This window comes from Microtus pennsylvanicus, chromosome 2 (assembly GCF_037038515.1).
Source record: "Microtus pennsylvanicus isolate mMicPen1 chromosome 2, mMicPen1.hap1, whole genome shotgun sequence".
In the NCBI taxonomy this organism is placed as follows: domain Eukaryota; kingdom Metazoa; phylum Chordata; class Mammalia; order Rodentia; family Cricetidae; genus Microtus; species Microtus pennsylvanicus.
The window spans coordinates 152,028,709-152,046,615 of record NC_134580.1 but is presented as its reverse complement, the minus strand read 5'-3'; the positions used below and the strand labels follow the sequence as shown (position 1 = coordinate 152,046,615).

The 17,907-nt window shown below is 54.0% G+C and overlaps 1 long non-coding RNA gene across 2 annotated transcripts; it reads left to right on the top strand.

The window, feature by feature from the left end:
* The first annotated feature begins 4,326 nt into the window (after positions 1–4,326).
* On the top strand, positions 4,327–14,959 carry LOC142844618 (uncharacterized). Of its 2 annotated transcripts, none has more exons than XR_012909749.1 (5): positions 4,327–4,559; positions 5,151–5,326; positions 8,033–8,131; positions 8,892–8,970; positions 13,677–14,959. It is a non-coding gene; the product is annotated as an uncharacterized LOC142844618 (long non-coding RNA). The 2 variants fall into 2 exon arrangements; XR_012909748.1 differs by lacking the exon at positions 13,677–14,959 and adding an exon at positions 11,496–11,618.
* The last annotated feature ends 2,948 nt before the right edge of the window (positions 14,960–17,907 follow it).

Below are 17,907 nucleotides of genomic sequence, written 5' to 3'. Positions count from 1 at the left end.
TAGGGCACAGACACCCTCTACTCCAAGACCCAGAAACGAAGCCAGGCACTTGCTAGTCACAGGCAGCTAGCTTTCTGCTGCACCCAGCTCCCTTTGCCCAGCATCCAACCTGAGCAGGGCCAGCTCTGTGGAAAGGGCTCAAAAGACCCTGCCTTCCTCTCCTGGGACCCAAAGGTTGTCAACCCAGCCCTTTTGTCTGGCAGGACCAGCTGTCAGCAAAGCAGGCAGGACAAGGATCATAGGCGGCACATGGACTCTGCCACAGAAACTTGGTTAGCCTTCTCAGTAAGGAGGCTTCAGGTTAATTTGGTGAGCAAGTGGAACGGAATGATGGCGGGGCTCTGACGGGGGAAATCAGGGGCCAGAGTAGGCCTGCAGAGTTGGTACAATGAAACAGCCTAGGACCCCAGGGCTGGCTGCTGGGTCCAGGGTCCCAGGACTGACTTCTCTGCCCAGGCTGAGAAAGATTCAGACCCTCGGGTCCCTTTATCCTAATCATCGTGGGTGGGCAGGGTACCCAAGAGTAGAGCTGGGACTGTCAGCACACTGAGATCAACAGAATCTCTGCACAGGGCTCTCCACCCACCCTCCTCCACCATGCCTGTGAGTCAGAGGGCAGCCAGGAGACTCCTCCCTCAAAAGCCTCTGCCATGTGGCTACCAAAGTCTTTCCCCTCTTTCACACTCCCTCCTGCAGAGCAGAGCCCTTTAGAACTTGCTGCCTCTCCCAGTGGTCTGAGCAGTCCCTGCCCCACTACCCACACCCTTTCTGCTGGAGAGCCCCCCCTTCGGGGCACAACAAGGGTCACTGCCAGCTCCATTCCCCAGCCGGGTTCCCGTACCCCCAGCCCCACTGGTCCCACCCGGGACCCCAGGCCTGCCAGAGGGCCGCCTCCCTCTGCCGCAGTCAGCACACTGAATATTTAATGTCTGACGAGCGCTTCCACCTGCTGACACAGGAAAAGTGGCAGAACAATGCCGACAGGGACACAGCCAGTCCCCTTACAGGCGGCCTCCCGTGGCCCTGCCTCTCCACCCCCCACCCTGAGCGGACTCCCACAGGGGTCTGGCGAGAGAGTTCCTAGCCTGAAATACATACTTCTTTACATTCCATAACTTAGCAGGTCCATATGGGTATATAAAGAAGTATGTGCCCCAAGCAGGTAGTCCAGTGTGCATAAGAGTGTGGCCCAGCACAAGCCGGCCCCACTCAGTGGGGGGAAAAGGAAGAACTCCCAAAAGTTCTATATGCTAGTTCCCCGTGCCAGGTCAGGCCTCGTTCCCCACCCCTAGTGACTCCTCCGTAGTTGGTGCTCCCCACTCTGCACCCTCCGTGCCTAGGTCTCAGTCTCTCTCACACGTGTGCACACTTGGTAAAGAAGGCTGGACGCAGACAGGACGTGCTGGAAAGTCTCAAAGATCTTATTCTCCCTAACCGTTCGTCATTTTCCCCTCAACGGAACAAGAGTGGAGCTCTCTCCCATTCTCGCTGACAGAGGAGAGTCACATCCCAGACTTTCAGAAACAGCACCCAGCCTCTGCCGACATCTTCCCTCTCCTTCCTACCCACCTTGTCTCCACCAAGGACAGAGAGGATGGGGTAAGGAGCCAGGATTCAGGAGCAGCTCGAGAACCCCAGACCAAGGACCAGGCACATCATTGTCCTAGGAATAGCCCAGCTGCCTAAGGACAGATGGGGACCAGCAGTTTCCGAGTCTGCAGAAATGAACCAAGGGGCTTACCTGGACAGGCGATAGCTTCCCTGGCAGGGCCCTGAGGAGAGGAGGGCTCGGTGCCTCTTTCTTTGAAGTGAAGGAGAAACACGGCGGTCTCGGACTCCATGTCCCCACAAGGTGTCTAGGGGCTCCTGAAAGGTGACCTGCTCATGGCCAGTTCTTCAGGGCTCAGCCTGGTCTCAGAGTCGATGCCCAGCCACTGAGGGAGTGCTTCTACTTTGGGCACCTCCCCCTTTGGTCCCCTCCCCTCTTGTCTCTTCTTTACCCTCTATCCTCTCTCTGCACCTATGGTCACCAACCTGAGCGTCCTCTATCCCTTGTGGCAGTGTGGCCACCTGAGGTGATGGCGACGGTCCCTCTGGGTGAAAATCCAGAGGTCATCCCTGAAGGGCTTGTCCCTCACCTGATCCCACAACTTCCATCAGTCCCTGATCAGTGCTTTATAGCTAAATGAAGGGGCTGTCCTCCTGGACCGAGAGAGCCCTACTTGTACCGACTTCTGAGAAGTGGAAAGGCAGATTTTAAAAGTGCTTGGGAAACTTAGTTGTATTTTGTTTCTCCTCTTGATTTTTGAGACCTCTCTGGAAGTAAAGTGGAGACTCCCTTCTGCCCTATCAACTTCGACACCCAGAGAGAGATAGGAGGAAATCTGAAGAAAAAAAAACAAACCAGAAAGATGGTCAGGACTTTGAGGTTAGGTCCTCAACAGGGGACCTGAGCCATTCTCAACCTGAGAGAAAAAGAAGGAGAAAAGGAAAAAGGGGGGAGAAAAAAAAGAAGAGACAGGAGGAGGAAGAGACTCACATGCTAGGAGGCTCACTATCAACCAAGGTGAGCCTGCAGGTAAGGTGCTGGAACCCTGGAACAGGTGTCCCTGCAGGTGGCTACCTAGGGAGAGAGCCGAGATACCCATTGCAGAAGGAGCTGGGCTGGTGTAAACACACAGGGTCTGGCTGGGCTTGGTCGTGGTGTGGGGCTGCAGGGCAGTCCCAGTGTCTAAAAGAACGTCCAGTTCTCTCTTGTCAGCAGGATGATGTCTGTCTCTGGCATGACCTGACCAGCCCTGTCCCTGTGGGGAAACACCCCAGAGAGCAACCGGACTCTCCAGTTACTGTGAGGGCCCTGTTTCTGCAGAGCCTGCAGCATGCAGAAGTCCCCTGGCTGTGGCAGCCGCAGCCATGGAGGGTGGAGAGGGGATTAGGGTGCTGAGAGGCACCTTCATGCAGCAGGAACGAGCTACCTGGCAAGAGACAGAAACTATGCCCACTTCCCATGCATTATCTGTTAAATTTTCATTTCCACATATCCAAGGATAAAAATGGCAGCCAGTTCAGCAGCCTCAGCACCCAGCCTCTGGGGGTTCCCCTGGTGTGGCTGAGCCCGACCCTGGCTCCTGCTTAGGCTCCCCAAGAACTCTAAGAACAGACACCTCAGCCCTCTGCCCCACCTCCCAGATGTTTCTTTGATAGTATCTGGATGTCAAATTGAAAGTTGAGGGGGACCAGATCAGGAGTAAACTGAGTCCACATCCCCAGGAGCCACTCATTCACAAATGAATGAGAGTCCACTTCTCAAAAAAGTTTCCCACGATGACAGAAAAGTGGTATCAGCCACCTCCAAGCAGACCCCAGTGACAAGGAGAGCCGGCATCTGGGGCGGGGCCTTATCCGGAGTCGCTCCACTGTGAACACTGGCTCGGCCCCTAGCCCCAGCCCCAATTGCAGCCCCCATTGCCTGACACAGCACCCTTCTGATCCTGGCAGAGCTGGGAGAGCTTCAGAGATCCAGAACCCCGTCCATGACAGCCTCGTCAGCGCTCCTCAGAAATTCCCCACCCCCCAGGACACTCGTGTGGAGGTTGTAAGTTCCAGGGTAAGTTTAGCCACAATCGCTGCTGTTGCACTCAGCGGGTTAATCTGTTCCTCGGTTCCCGTGCCAATACCCCAGAACAGCGGGCGCCATCCACCCTTGCCCTCCACCAAGCAACCAGGGGCGCTGCTTTCTTGCAAAAAAGCCGTATGTCAAAGTTCCTGCATCCCGGTTGGACGCGCCCTCCCAACCCTCCCAGCCCTGCCGGCTGCTGGCTCTGCAGTTTTCCAAATGTGGATGACGCCGGGAGCCAAGAGAAAACTCCAGGCACCCCTTCTGGAGCCACGCGGCACCAGCACCCACAGCACCCACCTCACCAGAGGGCACACCCCCACCACTGCCGATAAGTTTTCAGGGGCTTTCCTAGCTGGTGGGCAGCTGCAGCAGCCAGCTGAAAGGGACTCACCAGGGAGCCCTGGGCGCCCCTCGGGCTGGGCTGGTGACCGCGACAGCAGTGGCAGCGGGCGCAGGGTCGCGGCTCCCCGGGAGATGCTGCAGCAGCGGCAGCGGTAGCCACCTCCTCCCGGAGCCAATCGCAAATGCAGGGGTGGGGGCGGGCCGGAGCTCCCATTGCGTCCGCACTTGGTGGGGGGGGGGGAGAGAAAGAAGACACCAGCACCCCGACTCCGCACCCCTGCCCTTCCCCCCAGCTCTCCTGCAGCAGCGCAGACTTAACAGCAGGGAAATCTTGAGAGAGAGAGAAGGAGGAAGAGAGAGAGGAGGGGAGAGGGGAGGGGAGGGGAGGGAGGAGAGAGAGAGAGAGAGAGAGAGAGAGAGAGAGAGAGAGAGAGAGAGAGAGAGAGAGCGAGCGTTGATGCAGAGTTAAGGAGGCAGAGCCCAGCTGCACACCTTGCTTGCCCGGCCAAAGCTGCAGGAAGCTCCTGTACCCTCAGCCCTGTCGGTACCAGGTAGAGGTCAGAGGAGAACAAAAGGGAAAAAGAGAAAAGCCCCGCGGGTATGCACGCTCACACATGCACGCAGCCCCACAGGCCAAGAATCATGCATGCAGGGGGGTGGGGGGAGGGCAGAGCCGGGATGGCCTGACCCAAGGCTGGTGGGGCATGGGGCCCTTGGATCAGGAGCGACCTCACCTTGGCAGTTCTTATATACCCGGCCAAACATCCCAAACACGCGGCCCGGCCAAGTGGCCCCCCTCGGGCTGTGCGCCCTGACCATATTTAGTCAAGCAGGGGAAAAAATAGCCTGTCAGCTGGGCCGAGGCTGGCCAGGCAGCAGGGAACAGGGTGGGAGCCCCGGCACCATTGACAGCGGTCCTGGGCTGCCCCGTCCCCCTCTCAACCCCTCCCTGACCAGTCGTGCTACCGGCTGTCCCTGTCCTGTCCGAATCCCCCTGCTATTTTTAGCTAGACCCAGTACAGAGGTGCCTCCTCCCCCAGTGGGCACTTGCCTCTCTCCACGGCCACAACAGCCCATTCCTCAGAGTGGCCTGGGGAGACTGGAGCTGACCCAGGGAGCAGGGCCCAGGAAGGGAGATGGCCCAGAGCTTTAACATCTCCAGAGTGGTGTCTTTTTTGCTCAAATGTAGGGTTGGGTCAAGGAGCAACAGAGTCACCACCAGTTTTCCTGAGGGTCCCAAACCAACCCCAGGTAATGAGAATCACAGGTCACCTTGAGCAACCGACAAGGCCAACTCACTGGTCATTCCTACATCTTCCAGACCCTGACAAGGGTGTATAGCTGGAAGACCCCATATCCACGGTGGTGAGTACGATTGGAAATGCCTCCGTTCTGGCTCCCACCCGGGTCATAGAAAAGACAAAGCTTGGGAAGACGGCCCCACTGAGCTGAGACTCAGAATCTAGCAGCTTGGGATCAACCAACTATCCCCTTGGAGCAGAGTAGCGTTGAGCAGGTCTCTGCCACCCTGCCACTGTAAAGAACAATGATAACAAACACTTGAGATGACTTGGGAGCCATTAGTGGAGGCCAGAAACAGGCCCCACAGTGGACATGAGTGTTTCTTCCGGCAAAGTCCTGCACAGAACACAGGCATACGAAGGCTTCCTGCTGTTTTAGAATCCACTCACAAACCTCCTGTACTTAGAGAAGTGTCCCCCAGCCCTGTACTGGCCAATATGAGGAAGGGTGATCATTTACATCTTCCCAGGAGGAACATGTAAGCAGCCTGCTCCTACCAAGGCCACCTCCCAGGTGGTGAGGTAAGGACACCCCTTCAGCTCCACTCCCAGGCTCTCGGTAACCCAACAGGAGAGGACACTGACCAAGACCAGTCCACAGAAGCAAGAGAGAGATGAAGCCATACCGTAATCACCACATAGGCTGGCTGTGACCAGTGTCCCAACCAAGGAGAGAAAAACAGGGAGAAGGGTACCCATGGCTGTCCAAGCTGGGGTGGGTGCAGTGCTGCAGCTAGACTCAGGACTCGCAGGCTACGGGACTGCCTCTTTCCCAGGGAAGGTATAGTAAGCAGCCTGTCCCAAATTCCCCCAGGACACAGCCAGAGGACAAACTCCTGAAGAGGGAAGCCATGGGCCCCAAGCTCCCAACCTCTTAGGACTTCGCTGCCCACCGATAAGAAAACAAGGCACCTCCTCACAGGGGACACAGAGTTCAGCTAGGACCACCACGTTGAGGTCCCCTCAAGAGTGCACATGTGTTGTAGAATATTATTTTAAGATGTGTTACATTTGCTTACGTTGTGGAACATTTGTTTAATGATGCAAAGATGTGTTGCGTTCTTTTATGTTGCAAATGTTTAACTCTGTGAAGCTGTGATCCTTTGCCTGTCTAAAATACCTGATGGTCTAATAAAGAGCTGAATGGCCAATAGTGAGGCAGGAGAGAGGATAGGCAGGGTTCACAGATAAAGAGTATAAACAGACGGAGAAATCTTGGAGGAGAATGAGAAGGAATAAAAAAAGGAGGAAGACATCAGGGGCCAGCCACCCAGCTACACAGCAAGCCACGGAATAAGAAGTAAAGGAAGGTCTACATAGTCCAGAAGCAAAAGGTAGACGGCATATTTTAAGATAAGGAAAGCTGGCTAGAAACAAGCCAAGCTAAGGCTGAGCATTTATAAGTGATAATAAGCCTCCCTGAGTGTATTTATTTGGGAGCTGGATAGCAGGCCCCCAAAGAGCAAAAGACTAAAAACCAACCAACAACTACATGTTGGCACTCCAGTGTGGGGCTAATGCAACACATGCGTGGTTGGGTATGGTAGCACAAGTCTATAATACCAGCATTCAGGAAGTGGAGGTGCCAAGAGTTTGAGGCCAGCCTGGGCTATGGTGAATAACAAGCCAGCAGGAGCTTCATAGTAAGACTGCCTCAAAATAAATAAACAAGCAAATAAATGAGTAAGTATTGTGCCCATAATGACATGGATAGTTGGGAAGGTCTGGAAGAACTGTTGTCCCCAACACATTTCCTTTTGAGGCTTCCAATATCTCTTTTTGGAGAATTAAATGTATGGACAATGGATGGGTGAATGACTTATTCAGTCAACTGACTGAACCATTGATTACTAGACAGCGAGGCCCAGGACAGGGCATGGTGGGACTGGGGTCTCTGGACAGAACCATGTTTATGTAATTCAGCTTGAATTTGGATGAGATTTAACATCTTATGGGGCAGTGGTTCGAGGTCCATGATGGGTCAGCCCAGTCAGAGGTTATAGAGACATTTTCCCACAGCTGTGTAGGTTCCTACAGAGACTAGTCCATATCTGGGCTAACCAGCCTGTCCTCCACCCAGGAGAAGGAATTGGAACACCTTTGCCACTAATCATTCTCCCCCAAAGCTCACTGACATTGAGGCTAAGCAATGTCCATGTACCATCCATCTGTCCTTGTACCTGTGAACACACGGCTCTCAAGAGAGGTGGACACTTCTTACTTCTTCCCCAGGCAACAGGATGGAGGAGACACTGTTCCCATCCAAGCCCATGTCTTCATCCCCACCCTGACCATTCCATGTCAGTGAGGCCACTGCAGAAAACAGGCAGCAGCTTCTCCAGTGATAAGACCTCAATACGCCCGAGCAACTGCTCTGCTGGGCACATGTCGCATTGGCTTTGGTGCAAACAGCACAACCCAGATGTCATCGACTAATGACCAGGGGACAACACACCGCATGTGGATAGGATGGAATATTAGTTGGTCATAAAAACCAAATCACTGCTACATACCATGACTGTTAAAAACGGAGCAGGGTCAACACAGGGGGCCATAAACTGTACGTGGACTGAATGTGGAACCCCCAGGATGGACAGATCCATAGACAGGCAGGGAGGGAGAGCCCAGGGGGAGTGGGTTTCCTTCAGGTGATGTTATGGAGGGACCTAGAAGAGACAGTTATACAGCATTAGATGCCATAGATGTTGTCCAATGATGCTCTCTTTAAAATGGTTCTTTTTTTCTTTGTTTTGTTTTTCTTTTGAGGCAGGATTTCTCATAACCAACACAGCCATGAAGCTTGCGTAGCTGAGGATGACCTTGAACTTGTGACCCTCCTGTCTCCACCTCTGGAGTGCAAGGATTAAAGGTATTACCATCTTGGTTCCTTTATCTTGCATGAATTTCTCCTCAATTGAATAACAGACAAACCTAGGTAAAGGCCCAGTCCACCTTCTCTCCCCACTGACCCCCACTCCTGGCCTCAGGACTACACAGCCCCGGGCATAGGCACCTAGATCTTCAAGGACCTAGCTATAGCATTCTTTGGGACATTCCCCCAGGATGCTGTAAGTTAGCCCCATTTCCCCTACTCAGGTCTGTCCAGAGCTGGAACATGACGTGAAATGGACAGAAGATTCCACCCCTCTTCTCAAGGATACTCCAGAACCTCAGGCCATGTCTCTGTGTGATGGTCCATCTTCCTTACCAACTTCATAGGATTTAGAACACCCATACATCTAAGTGTATCTGTGAGGGAGTTTCTAAAGAGATTTAGCTGAGGCAGAAAGATCCACCATCCTGTGGCCTTGAGTACCACGTGCTGAATGAGAAGGAGAAAGTAAAACTGACCAGGCTGGCCTCGAACTCACAGAGATCTGCCTGTCTCTACCTCCCAAGTGTTAGGATTAAAGGCGTGCGCCACCACTGTGTTCCGAAGAGCAGATTCGCCCCTTTCTGTGTTCCAAAGAGCAAATTTGCCCCTTTCTGTGTTCCGAGGAGCAGATTCGCCCCTTTCTGTGTTCCGAGGAGCAAATTTGCCCCTTTCTGTGTTCCGAGGAGCAGATTCGCCCCTTTCCGCATCCCCACCCGGGATTCAGGGTGATTCGCTGCCTCATGCTCTACCACAGGGACTCCTCACGACGATGACAGCATCCTCAAACCACGAGCCAACAGAAGCCCTTCCTTCCTTAAATTACTTCTTTCCAGGTATGTAGCCCCAGCGATGAGAAAAGTAACCACCCTGCCTTGCACAGCAGAAGGGGTTAGTTTGAGAAATTCAAGATGGCAATTGTTCTGAACCGTCCTGGACCAGTGTCCTCACAAGATCCTTCTAGGGGGAAGGATGGCTGGAGGCGTGGGAGTACTGGAGGAGCGGACCACGGGTGGAACCCTGCAGCCTACAGAGGGAGTCAGCTGACATCAGGCTTCGGCTTCTAGCCTGTAAGAGGATAATTGAGTATTCAAGCACTGAGTGTACAGCACGTGTTACAGCAGTCAAAACACACTCATACCTTGCCTATGGCTTTCGAGGAAACCCTCCCAGTGAGCAGAGCCATAAGAACCCTGTCCTGAGACTCCCCGGGGCCTACACTTATGGTAGCATCAGCTTCTTTGTGATCTTGGGTCCTCCCCAGTCCCCTGTGCAGCATGCCCTGACCTGAGCTACCAAGGAGCCAGGCAGGAAGCTATGTTCCAGGAAGGTCCATGGGCCGGGGAGGGCACTGGCCAAGGAAAGGGGCTGACTTGATGTCGATTTCAGGATACCCCTGTGACTATGCCTATGGACCAATTTTCTGGGCTGGCCTGGTCTAGGCCTGACTTGGGCATAGGTACTGACTCCACAGGCAAGCAAGGTCAGTGGGAAGACAGCCTGGGCTCCAGACAAATTCCATGACCCCTCTCTGTCAATGCTCAGTCCAGATATCTGCAGTCCTGTCCAGGATGGTCAGCTGGTCACCAAGAGCCAGGAACTGAAGTGAGCCACAAACCCTGAGGTATATCAGAGACCTAAAGCTGCTGCTTAAAATGGTGTCCCTGCTGGGTACCCGTTCAGCATGCTGGGGCTGTGAGCTGGATTTCACAGAGCCTTTATGGGGCCCATGAGCACCATGAGTCCCCAACAGAAGTGGAGTCTGCAGCACTGCCCGGTATCAACTAACCACTACCCTGGTGTTTGTGGTGTACACTCGGGGCATGGTGCATCTCTATGGGGAGGGCTTGTGTTGCCAGTGTGGCCCATGGAGCAGAGCTATAAGGGAAAGTCACAGGAACATGAGGCATCTTCTCCACGCCACAGGATCCCACAGCCCCCACCACACCGGGAAGGCTGCCACTGCCAGACCTGGTGTACCCATAGGCACCCCCCCCACACACACACGCACGCGCATACACACGCACCCTTAACAGCAGAGGGAAAACCTCCCTGGCAGCTCGGAAAGAAAGGCATTTTTCACTGCCATAGTGTCAGGGGAGAGCAATCTGTCTCCTGCGATGGACGTTCCCCTCAGTAAGGTGACAGCTCAACCATCAGCAGATGCAGGATGCTGCCCAGCCCAAGGCCCAACAGTTTAGCCCCCAGCCAGACCTGAATTACTCAGTTCCAGGTCAGCACACGGAACCCAGGACAGACTGCAGGCTGGGTAGAGGGCAGATCCTAGGATCTGAGTCTGGGGCCAGGCAGGGCTTCAAAGCCTCCCAGCCCCCAAGCTAACCGGTCGGGTTCAGAGCCAGCTTTTCCAAAAGCCATTACTCTCCCTGGAGGACATACCAACACCCTGGAAGAAGACCTGAGGTGACAGGTAGGCCAGGCTTCAAAGCTCCCAGGGCTACAGCCTCTCCTAGTTTAGAGGCATGGAAACAGGGTTGAGATCAGTGTTGGGGTGAAAAGGGAGCCCCTCCTGTAGCCCTCACCCTATTACCCACCATCTATGAGGAGAGTCAGATGGCAGCCTGGTTTCTACTCACCCCAGGACGGCCTTACAGGCAACAAGGGACAGAAGGCAAGGAGAGCTAGTGAACTCCTTATCCCATGTGGCCCTAGACTGCTTTTCTATATAGACGGATCCCCCAGGCAAGGATAAGGGGGAGACAGGCCAGTAAATGGATGAGTAGACAGATGGACAGATGGACGGATGAATGGATAGGTGGGTGGGTGGGTGTGGGGGTGGATTGGTGGATGGATAAGTAGGTGGATGCATGGGTGTGTGGATGGATAAATGGACGGATGGATGGAGGGAGGAATAGATGGATGGACGGATGGAGGGATGGGTAGGTGGATAGATGAGTGGGTGCATGAGTGTGCAGATGGATGGATGGATGGATGGATGGATGGATGGATGGATGGATGGACAGACTGACAAATGGATGGATGGATGGATGGATGGATGGATGGATGGATGGATGGACTGACAAATGGATGGATGGATGGATGGATGGATGGATGGATGGATGGATGGACTGACAAATGGATGGATGGATGGATGGATGGATGGATGGACTGACAAATGGATAGATGGATGGGTGGATGGATGGATGGACTGACAAATGGATAGATGGATGGAGGGAGGGAGGGAGGAATAGATGGATGGACGGATGGAGGGATGGAGGGATGGAACCCATACGAGTCTATTTAACCATTTATTAAGGGATACAATGAAAAACAAACTCAAGAATACAGAACAAGGCAGCTGCCCCCACTGATCCACCTGCTGTGGTCCCATTGTTCTCCCAAGGGCCATGAGGACCAACTGCAAGCTGCCTGTCTGGTGCCTGCTCCAGCTCTGACCTCACCCTAGAGAGCTCACACAACCCTTCTTCTCCATTTTATCCCATCACGTCTCCAGAGAAAACCACGCTCATGGCAAGTAGTCCCAAAAGTCATTGGCTAAGTGGATCCAGATCCCACAATAGTTGGATGAATGGATGGGTGGGTGGGTGGGTGGGTGGGTGGATGGATGGATGGATGGGTGGGTGGATGGATGGATGGGTGGGTGGGTGGATGGATGGGTGGATGGATGGATGGATGGGTGGGTGGATGGATGGATGGGTGGGTGGATGGATGGGTGGGAGGGCGGGTGGATGGATGGTGGATGGGTGGGTGGATGGATGGATGGGTGGGTGGGTTGGTGGATGGGTGGGAGGGCGGGTGGATGGATGGTGGATGGGTGGGTGGGTGGATGGGTGGGAGGGCTGGTGGATGGATGGTGGATGGGTGGGTGGATGGGTGGGTGAGTGGATGGGTGGGAGGGCGGGTGGATGGATGGTGGATGGGTGGGTGGGTGGGAGGGTGGATGGGTGGATAGATGGATGGATAAATAGGTAGACAAATCGGAGGCCAATTTCTTCTGTATCTTAAGAAATCTGCCCCAGGGCTGGAGAGACGGCTCAGAGGTTAAGAGCATTGCCTGCTCTTCCAAAGGTCCTGAGTTCAATTCCCAGCAACCACATGGTGGCTCACAACCATCTGTAATGAGATCTGGCGCCCTCTTCTGGCCTGCAGGCAGACACACAGAGAGAATATTGTATACATAATAAATAAATATTTAAAAAAAAAAAAAAAGAAATCTGCCCCAAATTTAAGTCTCTCCTGGGAGATGCTCCGCTGGGGTGCAGAGCACACCAAAACCTGCTGTAGAGCAGCCTCTTGGACTCCACTGAGGCCTGAGCTCAACAAACCGGAGGACACAGCCTCCCTGCCCAGAGTTACTTCCCTGTCCCCTTCATCCTGGCTCCTTAGCCATGGCGATGGCCTCACAACTGACTTCACTGGCACCTCGCAGCTCAGGAGTTATTTCTTCATCGCTGTGTGCCAGCCTGTCATGCCAAACCCCCACTGAGCCCCCATGACCTTCAGCCGTCATGGTCCAGACTGCCCTCCATTATGCCCTTGTCACTCCCAGGCAGACCCAAAATGTCTCCCTGGTTCTACCTCCAGGTCTTGAACACAGTCTGGGTGCATTTGTAGGCCTGCTCCTCAACTCATCAGAACAGCCTGGCACCCTCTCTGGGAAGCCCTCCATGTGCCTACTACACTGTAAGGGACCAGGTGATGCAGGGGGGTGTCTCAGCATGCACTCTGGGTTAAACATGCCAAATGGGACAGAGGAGAAATGGAAAACTGGCTGGGAAGACTAAGACCCACCACAGTGACTATTTCTGGTCCCTCCAGAAACCTCCTACCTCAGATACCCTCCCCCTGGTGCCTGCCCCTGCATGAACCCCTGCTGCCAAGTCTGGTCAGCCCTGCAGGTCCTGACCATGAGGAAAGCCCTGAGTAATGAGAGCCACATTTCCAACAGTCATTTTCTCAGGAAGAGCCTGACCTCAGAAGTTGCCCTGTTGTACTAGGGTCAAGGCCAGGGTCCTTCATCCACCTCCAGTACACACAAGGTCTGCTACCCACCCCCAACCATTGGGACAAGGCCCTTGGAGCGACCCTGAGGCTGTTCACTGAGTCCCTGTGGCTCTACGACAAACATTCTGGGCCTCCTCCAGGGAGAGGCTCCTGTGTAGACTTCAGCCCTGAAGCATAATTCATAGGTTAGCATGAAGTATCAGCTTAGAGGGTAGGTGGCTGGAGGCACCCATGTCTCCCCGCCCTCCAGCCTCCCATGAACCTCCGCATTCTCTCAGTCTTGTGCCTTGTTTTTACCAAGAGCTACACCAGGAGGAAGTGAGCACTTCTGTGTTGTTGAATACAGTTCTGCAGGTTCCTGAAGACCCTCCCACTTCTGTGACCCTGCCCCCGGCTGTTCTGGTGTGCACCAGAGAGTACCAAAGCGGAGAGGGAGGTGAGAGGGGCAGGAAGGTGGCGGTGAAACAGTGAAGCATCCTACAGGATTTTCCTGCCTTTCCCTGGGCCTGGCCTACCTCCTTGCTGCCATCCCCACCTTTCTCTTCCTTCTGCCCAGCAGAGCCTCCCCCTCACCTGGGGAAGAAGACATGTCAGCATCCTCAAGACTCAGGGAGCCAACGGAGTGTCAAACCCTTGCAACTCACACATGCTCCTGAATGGACGGGGTCCGCCCAATGGCAAGTGATCTCACCTGGACCCAGAGTCCTCACTGTGTGCAGAGCCCCTGCTTGGGGCAGAACAAGCCCTGCTGAGTCACCTGGTTCCTTCTGGGAAAATTCCATGGGTAAAATTCCAGGGACCTAGTCCCTGACACCCCTCCCTTCCCTGGGCTCCACAGAGAGACCTTACAGCCCAGAGAATTTCCTAAGGCAGACTGCAGGTTTTCTGGGCTGCCTTTTTTAGCATGTCATTGATGGCCCCACGGCTGGGCCATTGGCCTGGCGGGAAGTTTGTCACTGGCTCCTGGGAAAGCTTAGTGATAACACTCTAGAGTTCCAGTCCCTCGCCTGGCCTCAGCTTTGGCCTCTCCTGCTGCCCAAAAGGAGCCTCCAAGTTTGAGCCCCTGGGCTCGTTATCTCTAGCTTCCCACTGATGGGTTAGAGGGCTTCTCCTAGGGTCTCCCTTACAGAGGGGTTGATGGTCCCCAGAACCAGGAGTGGCCTCATTCTCCAGGGACTGTCTTCCACAGAGTGTTGATCCAACAGGCTCTCCACCACAATTAGCCCTTCCCTCATCCTTGCCCTATAAATATTCATTTTGGAGATGTTATAAAGATGCTTTTTTAAAAATGCCAAACTCATTTGGATAAAGAGCTGAGCTGCTGCCAAATGCAGCCGGCAAACCAGGCTCTAAGGTGCAGAGTGCAGAGGCTGCCGCGGAGTAGCCTCCCCCAGGTCACATGGCGCTCTCTGGGGACAGTTTGACTTGGGATGGGTTTTGGCTCCTTGCAGGGAACATCTAACAACGTTGAAGCAGACTTGGGATATAAGCGTGTGGTCCCCATCCACAAGAGGGTGAGCTGTGAGAGCCCTTGCAGACCTAGGTAGGAGATGGCTACCCAGGGATGCCACATCACGGCCCACCTCTCTGCATAACTGGCTCTGCAGACAACTCATCCCAGGGGCCCCCCGACAGCCTCTGGCATTATCCTAACCTGCCATGCCCCCACCTACCTGGATCTCTAGTTGCATAAACTGAACTCACTATGTTCCCAGGGTAATCTGTGAATCTGGGCCTGGGTGGAGGCCTCTATCCAACCTACCCTCCCATCAACTGTGGCTGGATGTTGGGGTCCAATGGGTGTTGGGGTGCAGCACTCACTCTTCACGGCGTCCAACTGTTTAATAAAGAAAAACGGGTCTCAGGCACAGGAGTAGCTATACACTTGCATAGTGGAGGAGGTTTGGCTCTCAGGCAAGGGTTGGACACACTCTGGAGTCCCTGGAAAGGTTTGACTCTGAGGCGGGGTCTGGCCATACTCTCGGGACCCCAAGGACACTTTCCTTCCTCTGCTCCCCTCCTCCTGGCTAGTTTTCTTTGAGAACCTCCCTGCTAGGGAAGGAGCCATCCACTTAAAAATGAAGTTCCGCTAAGTCCTGATGAATGATTCTGCCATCTCATAAAGCTCCATAGGAAGTCCAGTCGGGTTCTCAAACCCTTGGAGGTATTCCTTAAATTTATTGCGAGCCCTTATAAAATATTGAATTGATATCCTCGGGTATCCTTTTGTGGAGAATGCAGGCCTGCGATGGTGATTTTCCCTCTATCCGGAGACTCCCCCAACTGTAGCTTGAGGTTCCCTCAAGAAATCTTAGTGTCTGGAGTTTGGATCTACAGGATCAGAATAGGGGCTCAGCCTGGAGAGGGAACCCACAGGCACGGCTCTCTGGAACCTTCATTCCTCTCAACCCAGGATGCTGAGGACATTTGACCCTCCAGCTCACCAAGAGGTGAGGAACTCTATTTCCCAGCTTCCTCGGAAACCCCCAAACTTCAGTTCCTGGGGCCCTTGCTTTGTGCAATCACTCACACGACTTCTTGACCTACAGGTATCAGAAGGGATGTGAGGAGGGGCAGGCCTGTCCTGATCGAAGGTGGCAGCCATGCTGTGAACTCTGTGTGGAGCACAGCCCTTGTCCATAGCTTCAGAAGCAGGGCTGTCTACTCCACAGCTTCAAGGAGTTGAATTCCATGCTAACCTTATGACTTTGGGTGAGGACCTGCAAAGACAGCTCTAGCCATCACCTTGATTTTAGTCTGCGGCTCTGCCCCGAGGCCTTGCCACGGTCTGCCTTAGTCCCTGCAGATTGGAAGGTGATGGGAAGAGGATCTCCTGATCCTCAGAGTCGAGGTCCTTACAACTCAGAGTCGTCTTGTTGTGGGGGCAGTAGACCATACCTGGTCTGCTTCTTGTTCCTGAGACAGCAGAGCTGGGAATCGTGGCTCTGGAGTGTGTGTTGTGCCTTGTTCTGTGGCCGGTCCCCCTCCTGGCCCCACTAGGAAATCTAGAAGACTCCAGATGCCCTCCCCAGAGGGCTCTCATGCCTTCTTCCCCAGAATGACAGCCCGATACTCACTGACCTCACTACGCCATACTTTGAGTGGGGTGAACCGACCACGCTTGTATACGGGCTTCGATAGTGTGGTATTCTCAGACACACTGGGACAGGGGAACCAGCACTGCAGTGAGTGGCAGAGACAGGGTCTTCATGGCAGGACATCTGACTTGTATCATCCAGAACTTCCTGCAGCCCTGCTCCTGGCAAGGCTGCTGCCTACAAGGTCCTCTCTTGAGGGCCTAGGGTGACCTTCAGCAAGACTGTGATGCTGGCTGTGCTGAGACATTCTGCATTCATGGTTATGAGTGATTTTATTGCCCAGTCAGTAAGAACCTTCTGATTATGTCATTGCAGAGGCAGCTGGATGCCAAAAAATATGCATTTCCTTCCGTCTGCTACTGACCCCTCTGCCTTCATGCCAGCTTTCCTCTGGTGCCTCTCCTGTGCCCTCTGTGATTAATAGGACCTGGAGATGCACCAAGGATCCCTGGGGCTGAAGCTGGAAGAGCAGAAGGGCCCCACGGTCTTCAGACGCCTGGCTCCTTGGGCTCCTTGGTCACAGTGGGGGTGGGGGTGGCCTGAGTGCCCAGCCAGGACACACTGAGAGGTTGACATCAGCGCAGATTCATGCTGCACGCTGGGCACCTGTTAGGCAGACCCAAGAATAGCCTTTCCGGGGGGCCAAACAATCCGTCAGCGGCTAGGAGGCCATGTAAGCCCCAGTCCTGTGATGGAGCTGTTCTCTGTAGACATGGGCGTGTCTAACGCCGTGACCCTGGAGCTGTTTGTGTCTCATCCGCCATTTACCCACCAGGGAAAGGAGGGGTTCCCACCCATCCTCTGTGCCCTGGTGGGGAAGGAATAACTCTGACCAGAAGTAAAGGTCCAAACAGGGAGAGGATAATTCTTTGAATGCATGATGCTCATGACTCAGGAACCCACCCCATCCCCAAATCCTTGCTCACCTAAATTTTACTAGCCCGGCAGCTTTCAGACCCTCTAAGGCCCCGTACACCCCAGCCCTTGAGCTAAATCACCCCTGGTGACTCCAGGTTAACATAGCTGAGGAGTAGGGACCAAGGGCCACCTAGGATGAACCAACTCTGGCACAGACAAGAGCTGGGTTAGCTTTTATGAGTGCTGAGAGAGAGACAGGGCTCCTTTACACACCCTGACCACCCTGTGCTGGACCTGACTTCATAAACCTCCAGGGGCTTCCTTCTGAGAGAGAGAGAGAGAGAGAGAGAGAGAGAGAGAGAGAGAGAGAGAGAGAGAGAGAAGAAGAAGAAGAAGAAGAAGAAGAAGAAGAAGAAGAAGAAGAAGAAGAAGAAGAAGAAGAAGAAGAAGAAGAAGAAGAAGGAGGAGGAGGAAACTGTATGGCTCCCCTGGTTCCCCAAGAGCCTGTTTCTGCGCCTGGGGCTACCTCTTCCTAACCAACATTTGTTATCTAGTATTGCCTGCTATAAACCTGGGATATCCCCTACCCCTGCCTTCTGGGGCTTCCCACTGCCCCTTGTAGGCCTGGGTAGATGGGCTTTCTCTCCTACTCTGGGGCTTCCCACTGCCCCTTGTAGGCCTGGGTAGATGGGCTATCTCTTATACTCTTCACCAGTGTCCAGGCCATCCATGAATACGTGTTGCAGGCCTCAGCCTCCTACCCACATCAAGCCAGGCTTTTTAGTTAGTCCATCAAGAAATTAGTCTGCGACTCCCTGAAGCCCAGCTGTGCCC